The following is a 9750-nucleotide window of genomic DNA, read 5'->3' on the forward strand; positions in this document are numbered from 1 at the left end:
ATAAGCATGTCTACAACCATCATTGAACCACTGTCTGTCCTTCACTCGGTACCTTAGCACACGAGAAGGGATATGCCTATCAATTATGTCGACTTGATTCTCATTGAAAGGGACAACAGGATCTACACTATTATATAATTGTGACCAATTCAAGCGCAAAAGATCATGTAAAATCCCATTCCAGTCTGCTTGGGATTTCATATAAATTTTACAAGAATATGATATATCAGGGACAGGCTGCTCAGTCTTCACTAATAATGAAATCAAGGCATGATCAGATGTCCCGACTGGAGAACCAACCTTACTAGTTATAACGCCAGGGGAGTCAGTGTATACGAGGTCCAAGCAATTACCAGACCTGTGAGTAGCTTCATTTATGATTTGCTCACAGCCTGATTCAGAGGCAAAGTCTAAAGCTCTTAAGCCATGGCGATCGGTAGGAGAGATAGAACTTAACCACTCCCTATGGTGAGCATTAAAATCACCAACAAAGACAAAAGAAGCCTTTCTATCATCTTCTTGTATCTTAGCTATAATGGTAAGAAGACAATCGAAGATAGAATCATCCATGTCTGGATTCTGGTAGATCAAACACAAATAAAAGTTGTTATGCCTGCCACAAACTTTTATTACCTGAATCTCATGATATCCACATTGATAGCAGGACTTATGAGAAGCAGGGTACTCGGTCCTAATATACACCGCCATTCCCCTGGCCCTAGGGATGGCATCACGTTTCAACATTATTGGCTTCTTAAAACCACTTATAAGGAGCTCAGATGAGTGCCTCATATTAGAAACCAAAGTTTCTGAGCACAAAAGAATATCCTACTGTCTGGACGCAACTGTAAGGTCTTGGATATTTGCATGAAGACCACGAATATTGCAATACAGAAGACGACATTGACGAAATCTAGGACTTGCTGGTCCCGGATTTCGCTCGATGTCTCCAGACAGCATAAGAATTAATAGGAATAAAAAAGAGACATCATACTTAAAAACTAGATTAACAAGAATTATAACAAAAACAATATGTACAGAATTACAAATAAAGTGATTGATGATACCCATAGACTATAGTAAAAAGTCGGAAAAACTGGTCAACATGGAGGAGCCGATACACCATGCAAGGCTAAATACCCTCCAGGATAGCCACTTCAACTGAAGGGAGGACAGTAAGGATGGTTTTGAGAAGAAAAAGAGTCAGAAAAAGGAAAAGACAACCTCTTGGGAAACCACCAGGCATCCATGGCCCTTCTATTAAGCCTACCCAACACGCCATTTCAAAAAAACAAGAGGAAGAAAAAAAAATAATAATAAGATAGAATAGTGTGCTTGAGTGTACCCTCAAGCAAGAGAACTCTAACCCAAGACAGTGGAAGACCATGGTACAGAGGCTGTGGCACTACACAAGACTAGAGAACAATGGTTTAATTTTGGAGTGTCCTTCTAGAAGGGCTGCTTACCATAGCTAAAGATTCTCTTCCACCCTTACCAAGGGGAAAGTACACTGAACAAATTGCAGTACAGTAATTAACCCCTTGGGTGAAGAAGTGTTGAGTATCTCATTGTTGTCAGGTGTATGAGGAAAGACGAGAATATGTAAAGAATAGGCCAGACTATTCTGTGTAAGTGTAAGCAAAGAAAAAATAAGCCATGACCAGAGAGAGGGATCCAATGCATTACTGTCTGGCCAGTCAAAGGATCCAATACCTCTCTAGTGGTAGTATCTCAACGGGCAGCTGGTGCCCTTGCCAACCTACTACCTACTGGATCAGTCAGGGATATCGCATCCCGTTCATAACATCTCTACCTCCCCTCACAGTGGATCCAGTGTCGTTGAGCTCCTATGCCATGGGATCGGGAAAGGGGCAAGCCCTATGGGTAGAAGTCGAGACCATGTTGAAGAAGGATGCTCTCCAGGAGGTCGTCGACAGTTCCCCAGGCTTCTTCAGTCGACTCTTTCTTGTAAAGAAGGCGTCAGGAAGCTGGAGACCAGTCATCGACCTCTCAGCTCTGAACAGGTTTGTCAAACAAACTCCGTTCAGCATGGAGACAGCAGACACGGTCAGACTTGCAGTAAGACCACAGGACTTCATGTGTACACTGGATCTGAAGGACGCATACTTCCAGATCCCAGTCCATCCTTCTTCAAGGAAGTACTTAAGATTCAGCCTAGACAACAAGATCTACCAGTTCAAGGTGCTGTGTTTCGGTCTCTCTACAGCACCTCAGGTATTTACCAGTGTGTTCACCCTGATTTCTTCTTGAGCACACAGGATCGGCATCCGTCTCCTCCGCTATCTGGACGACTGGCTGATCCTGGCAGACTTGGAGTCGACCGTTCTTCGACACCGAGACAAGCCTCTAGGAATTTGCCAAGATCTAGGGATCATGGTAAATCACGAGAAATCTTCTCTGCTTCCAACTCAACGACTGGTATATCTAGGTATGATCTTGGACACCAATCTCCACAAAGCCTTCCGATCAGACGACAGGATAGCAAGGCTGAGGAGGGTCGCAGACCTTTTCCTCTGACGGGAAGAACTCCCAGCCCAATTGTGGTTACGTCTCCTCGGTCACCTTTCTTCCCTGGCCCGTCTAGTTCCAAACGGCCGCCTCAGGGTGAGATCCCTGCAATGGCGACTCAAGTCCCGGTGGAATCAAGGACACGATTCCCCGGATGTCTTGGTCCCTATGGGTCCTGCGGAACAGACGGGCCTTCAGTGGTGGGTGACAGACGAGAACCTACGAAAGGGAGTGGATCTTCTCGTCCTCCCCCCAGATTTGATGCTGTTTTCGGATGCCTCAAAGAAAGGGTGGGGGGCCCATGTTCTGAACCACAGGACCTCAGTCCTGTGTTCAGAATCAGAAAAGTGCCTCCACATAAATCTGCTAAAAATGAAGGCCATATTCCTGGCACTTACGCAGTTCCAACAGTACCTGGCGGGTCACTCCGTGGTGGTGATGAGCGACAACACCACGGTAGTGGCTTACATCAACAAGCAGGGAGGTACCTTTTCAGAGCAGCTATCCCATCTAGCAGTAGAGATACTGAGATGGACCGAAGTCCACTCGATTCCACTATCAGCTCTCTTCATTCCAGGCAAGAAGAATGTGCTCACCGACAGTCTGAGCAGGGCATCACAGATAGTGAGTACCGAGTGGTCTTTGGATCGTCTAGTAGCCAACAAAGTCCTGACTTTGTGGGGTTCCCCGATGGTGGATCTGTTCGCGACTGCCTTGAATTTCAAGCTTCCGCTGTACTGCTCCCCAGTCCCGGACCCCATGGCACTCTGGCAAGATGCATTCCAATAACAGTGGGACAACATCGATGTGTACGCCTTTCCCCCGTTCTGTCTGATGAGGAGGATGCTCAACAAGACCAGAATATCGGTCAACCTGTCTATGACCTTAATAGCTCCACTTTGGCATCACGCGGAATGGTTTCCGGACCTTCTGCAGCTCCTGACGGAACTCCCGAGAGAACTTCCTCCACGACATGAGCTACTCGAATAACCACACGACAACATCTTTCACAAAGCCATAGCTTCGCTGCGGCTTCATGTCTGGAGACTATCCAGCATCTCCTCACAGAAAGAGGCTTTTCGCAACGAGTTGCGGAAAGGATGTCTGGACACCTGCGAAAGTCATCTGCAGGGGTCTACCAGGCGAAGTGGAGAGTTTTCTGTGGTTGGTGTCGTGGAAGGGGTATCTCTCCACTCGATGCCACTATTCCAGCAATAGCGGAGTTTCTTGTGTATTTGTGGGAGGAAATGCGCCTTTCAGTCTCGGCAGTGAAAGGCTATCGCTCAGCCTTAAGTCTTGCCTTCAGGCTCAAAGGAATGGACATTTCTTCTTCGCTGGAACTTTCTCTACTCATACGAAGTTATGAACTTACCTGCCCTCAGTCGGAAGTGAGACCACCTCCATGGAACGTGGTTCGAGTTCTCTGGTCTCTTAAGAGACTCCCTTCGAACCATTACGCCCGGCTTCTGATCGCCACCTGACTTGGAAGACGGTGTTCCTACTTGCGTTGGCCTCGGCCAAACGAGTTAGCGAACTTCATGGTCTCTCGTATGACATCGCCCATTCAAGGGGATGGGGGGAGGTAACGTTCAGATTCGTCCCTGAGTTTGTAGCTAAGACTCAAAATCCAGGAGTGCCGGACACTCGGTTCGACTCCTTCCGGATTTCGAGTTTGCGTTCTGTAACAGATGACCCAGACCATCTCCTGCTGTGCCCAGTGAGGAGTCTGAAGCTTTAAGAGAACAGCTGCAGTTCGTCTGCGGGTGCAGGCATTGTTTGTTAGCACTGGAAGGACGAAGAGGAGGGTCACTAAGAACACTATCTCAGCATGGATTCGCAGGGTTATCCATCATTCCCTGAACCCTGACCCTCCTCCGTCACGTCCCCCCAGAGCACACGATGTCAGGGGCATTGCTACGTCCCTGGCCTTCAAGAGAAACTACTCAGTGACGCAGGTTCTACAAGCAGGGGTTTGGAACCGTCAGACGACCTTCACAGCCAATACCTGCAAGACGTGACCCACAGGAGGCTCGATACGTTCTCTATCGGCCCTAAGGTGGTTGCACAACAGCTGGTTTAAACCTCAGGCTCCTTAATAGACAAGTACCAGATGGTTGAGGGCATTGTTACCCGGTTTTAGTCTGCATGAATGAAAAGATATGCCTGGCCCTTATTCTTTTCTTCATCCTCCCCTCTCTTGGGGAAAGCAGCATCCTGTGTTCTCTGCACAGCTGACCTCAAACCACTGCAGGTAAACCATGTTCCCTTGTGTTCCTAGTATTAAGATAATACTGTCACGTCCCCATACCCTTACGAGGTGGTATTGGGAACGTCTTATCCTAGAATTCCATCTGAAGGACTTCAGGTCAACTTCCTAGGACGAGTCACACTTCATTCCTTCACACTTCATTCCTTCACACACCAGCTTACGTAGGCCGCGGTCCTTGCAGAGCAAGGCACTTGCGAGGTGCAGGGACTCCTTATCTTGACCACTGACACACTCAGATACTGAGTCCCTGGGCAAAACCCAAAATCCAGAAATGGCTGGGACTTACCACCCTACCTAAGGGTTAAGTCACCCATATTAAAAAGCGTGGTTTGTATTTCGGTTATGAAACAAATGACAAATTCGTAGATAACTTGTATTTTTCCTAACCATACAAACCTTAGCTATTTACTCAAACTTGCCCGCCAGCCCTGTCCCCCGTGAAGTCCTACCTCTAAGCAAAGTGAGATAGTCACAGGTGTGTGAGGGAGGAGGGGTAGCTAGCTACCCCTCCCTACCCCTGCGTTACCTAGCGAGGGGGTAGTAAACCCTCGTTCAAAATCTAATTGCTCGTCATTTCAGCTACGCCGAAAGTAATACCCATATTAAATAGCTAAGGTTTTTATGGTTTGGAAAAATACAAATTATCTACGAATTTGTCATGTTTTTGGTATAAGCCACCAAACGATACAATTAAAATTGAAATAATATGAAATACACCTGCTATTACATAATGATCACTTGCACAAAACAAAATCTAGTACTGTAGTTAAAAATATACATGTCAAATATACTCACAGATTCTTATAGCAACAGCAAATTGTGTAGGTCATTTATTCATGCCAATTGCTAATACTTGCACCAATTCTTCCTGATAGATGAACATTGACGAGCAAACTTATCCCTTTAGTGCTCTCTAGTTTAATTCCAATCCAAAATATTTAGTTTCCATATCTCAAAATCTGCTCTTGTAATAACACTGTTTTCACTACTTGAAAATCTACACACTAAATTTAGCTTAGGGTACGTTTTCCGTCAACATTTTTCTTGCTAATATTTGATTTCATAAGGTACTTTCTATTACTACCAAAAGATTTGTCTTGTCAGTGAAAATCCTTTTAACAGTTTGGTACAGGTCCATCTCTGAATACTCGAGTTGGAATCCATGCACCATTTGTAATAAAGCTTAGACAAAATATTTTTAAATATCCCTCAGTTTATCCATCTATTAGGGTATCAGAGTTGCATTATTACGTACTTGGGGCTCAGCAATGATTTTTTATGTAAAAAGGACAGCTTTTTTTTTATATACTCTTAGAGCATTATCTACTATCTAGTGCAGTAGTGGTAATTGATAACTTATCTTTCCCCTCACCTTGGTAAATAGAGTGGAGAATGAGCTTTGTTTTAAACTCTGATGATCTCATAAGGTTAAAAACGTAAATTTGATTATTGAATCTGTAATCAATTTATAATAAAAATACGAATTTTATTACATCTGTGATATTGTATAAATCTCTCTCCCAAGAGCTTGCAGAGTGGTCGAATATGCTAGTTAAATTCAAACTATTGTGTTTAGTCAAGGTAATACACCATTCTCTCCCATGTAGTAGGGATAAATTTCATCAGTTTAAAGAGGGGAATTTCATACTAAACTGTGGTTGTGTGAAATTGTCAACTGCTTTGAAGTCATAAGTTTTTTTTTTTTTTGTTGGTTTCACTATTCAAATCAAGAGTCTGTTAAGACAGTAATTTGTATTTAAGTATTATAAGAATTTGTATTCATTCCTTTTTTCTATTGCAAATTATTTATTGGGATTTTTTCTTACAGGTGTCCGACAGTCATCGTTTACGTATTGGCAAGAATGTTCGTCTCCACAAGCTCTTCATAGCCACTTCAGACATTGGAATGATTAGAATAGTCATTTTTTAACCTTAAGTTGCTGTTATATTAGATAAAACTTTACATAAAAGAGTAGAAAAAGTATAATAATTTACATTAAACATTGAGGAAATGATACATGCAGACCTTGACTTAGGATCAGGAAATGGACAAAGCTTTTACTAAGTACTCACCAAATACTCAACCTTCCTTATTACATGTACTTATTGCTCCTTACCATTTTTTTTTTAATAGAAAATTGATGTAGAAAGGAATTGCTATAAAGATATTAGTGATAATGGGTTAAATTTAAAGAGAAAATGGGGTGTAATTAATCATAAGTAGGTTTTGGAAAACTTGAATTATAACTACAGTACTGGTATTCTGATAACTTTACATAGGTAATTTGGACAACAATGAGATTACACAAGTCAAGGAAAACCACTTCTACCACGTTTCTTTATTCGGTGAAGTCTACAAAGAAGAAAAAAACACAAAATAAGTTACAAATAAAACTGCACAAAGTAATGACAAAATACGAACTGCTTATGGTATAACGAAAATAAAGACAAAATATTTAAATGCAAAGAATAAAATAGATACAACAAAATACAACTTAATAGTGACTAATACAGTAAATATTAATATCACTCACAAAGTCCACCCGACTATTTGTAAAAAGTTATCCAAATTTAAAACAAGAGCGTATTCACTTATGGTCTGTCAGTCAGACCTTGCTGCTAAAGACTAAACGTTAAAATATAAACAGCCTTGAAGCAACCACTAGCAAATACACAGTAAACATATTAATGCTCGTTTAAGGGTAAACATTATTTACGTACACCCAAATCTTTAGAGTAATAAATACTTGAACAGCACAAACAACCGTTTGAAAGTCCGCTACAATAGGCATGCTTAATATGATTAAAGCAGTTGGTTAAGATATTTCTTGTCAAAAGGTGATGTACAATGCAAAGCACTTAACCCTTTTACCCCCAGGCTATTTGGAAATTTCCAACCCTTAACCCCCAAAGGGTTATTTTTTTCCCCAGCACATTTTGTAGTACAGTATATATTTTTTTTAAATTGCTCTAATAGCCCTAATTTTTGTCATAGAGAGGTCAGGTTGGTCTCATTCTCTTGGAAAATGCCTGAATTTTCTAAAAAAAATGATCAGAAATATGAATAAAAAATTTTTATAGCATTTTGCAAGGACGTACCGGTACGTCCATGGTGGTAAAGGGATGGCTTTTGTGAAACGTACCAGTACGTCCTTTGCGGGTAAAAGGGTTAATAATATATTGCCTCTCCTATTTGCTTGGGTGCCCAAGATGCAACTAGTTTAATCAACACTGTATATTTCCCTGCTCTTGTGCATGCTCATTCCCTGGACGTGTAATACGTGTCAATTTGAGCTGACTTGTAGAAATTGGCTATTATTTCCAGAAAGGGATAAAGTCTTAAGAAATTGATGAATTAGTTTCTCTATATCTTTGTTAAAGAGATGTTTAGTGTTTGCTACAAACCTATTAACCCTTTAACCCCCAGGCTATTTGGAAATTTTTAACCATTAACCCCCAGGGGGTTATTTTTTTCCCAGCACATTTTGCAGTACATTTTTTTTTAATTGCTCTAACAGCCTTAATGTTTGTCATAGAGAGGTCAGGTTAGTCTCATTCTCTTGGAAAATGCCAGAATTTTTTCAAAAAATTATCAAAAATATGAAAAAAAAATTTTTATAGCATTTTTTTGCAAGGACGTACCGGTACGTCCATGGGGGTAAAGGGATGGCTTTTGTGAAACGTACCAGTACGTCCTTTGGGGGTAAAAGGGTTAATGATATGGTGCATGAATCATAATACAAGAGGACAATGAATAGTCATTATAGGGTTGGGCATGGACAATCATAAGCGGTATACTCATGTTTGGAGGAAGTAGGTGCATCTTAGGCCTCAGCGCAGAGGAAAGCCAATTTATGATTAATAGCGTTGTAGTAAATAACTATATAGGCATCATGAATCTTTTTATATTATTTTACCCGTAGTGCTGTGCTAATGGGCCAAATTTAATAGTCCAAATTCATGTATTTTTCATTTTTCTTTGGACATTTTAGAGATTTTTCTCCTACTGTTCCTGAATGTCTTATCTGTCCTAGGTTTTAATCTATCATCTCTTTAAATTATATCCAAGGGCTTCTTACCCCATAGGAAAGTAGAGCTATCGCTGGACGTCGCGCGGTTCTGTCAAGGGTCTTTGCAGCATTCCTTTAACCCTTTGCCAAACTTGCTGTATATCCTTTTACTTTACTTCAGGCTTCCTTACTTCTCTCTTGCTGTCCGACTTCTAACTTTTACCCCATAGTGTAACTACAGGGTTTTACTCTAGATGCTCTTGGGCAATGAATGGCCCTACAGCCCCCAGCTCCAGGCTATACAGGGCTATATATCCTAAATACATAAATTAAATCTCAATCATCGAGTTATTAACCTTGTCTGATCTCAGTGCACCACCTCTCTACCAGTTCCTCATTTTCTAAAGATCTTCACACAGTACTCCAGCCATGAATTGTAGTAGTGAATGGTCACACATTTTCAAAATTCTTATCCGTTTCCCTTGTCAGTACCGAGGATGGTGTTGTATAAGGATCTACAGACCTTATATACCCCTCATAAGTCTGCTTTCTCTACTCGTGGAACTTATTACATTTCATATAGTATAGCAATATACAGACCTTATATACCCCTCATAAGTCTTTTCTATCTCTACTAATGGGATTTTTTAAATAGTAGTCGCTTTTCATCTACGATGCAGCTGTCCTCTTTTCTTACTAATAACTCGGGTTTTGCTTTACTGTCGAGTGTGTTTCCTAGGTGGCAGAAATTCTCTACTACTAAAATGTGTCCCTCTATCATAACAAGCATTTTCAACACACATCTCTTCCTTAATTGAATTAATTTGAATTTGTGACAAACACACAATATACAATGAAGCATTAACTGTAATTTCAATGTGATAGTAAACGATTAAATGTAAATGTTTGATAAGCATGCATATATAAGATACCGTAGATATA

At 41.3% G+C, this 9750-nt stretch overlaps 1 long non-coding RNA gene across 1 annotated transcript in view; it reads left to right on the forward strand.

Moving 5' to 3' along the window:
* Positions 1-8209, forward strand: part of LOC137629388 (uncharacterized) — a 68007-nt gene extending 59798 nt beyond the window's left edge. Inside the window, exon 4 of the long non-coding RNA XR_011041483.1 lies at positions 6627-8209. This is a non-coding gene — a long non-coding RNA (uncharacterized lncRNA). The remainder of the gene's footprint in view (positions 1-6626) is intronic.
* Positions 8210-9750: the final 1541 nt, after the last annotated feature.

The sequence above is a fragment of the Palaemon carinicauda genome, chromosome 37 (genome assembly GCF_036898095.1).
Source record: "Palaemon carinicauda isolate YSFRI2023 chromosome 37, ASM3689809v2, whole genome shotgun sequence".
In the NCBI taxonomy this organism is placed as follows: domain Eukaryota; kingdom Metazoa; phylum Arthropoda; class Malacostraca; order Decapoda; family Palaemonidae; genus Palaemon; species Palaemon carinicauda.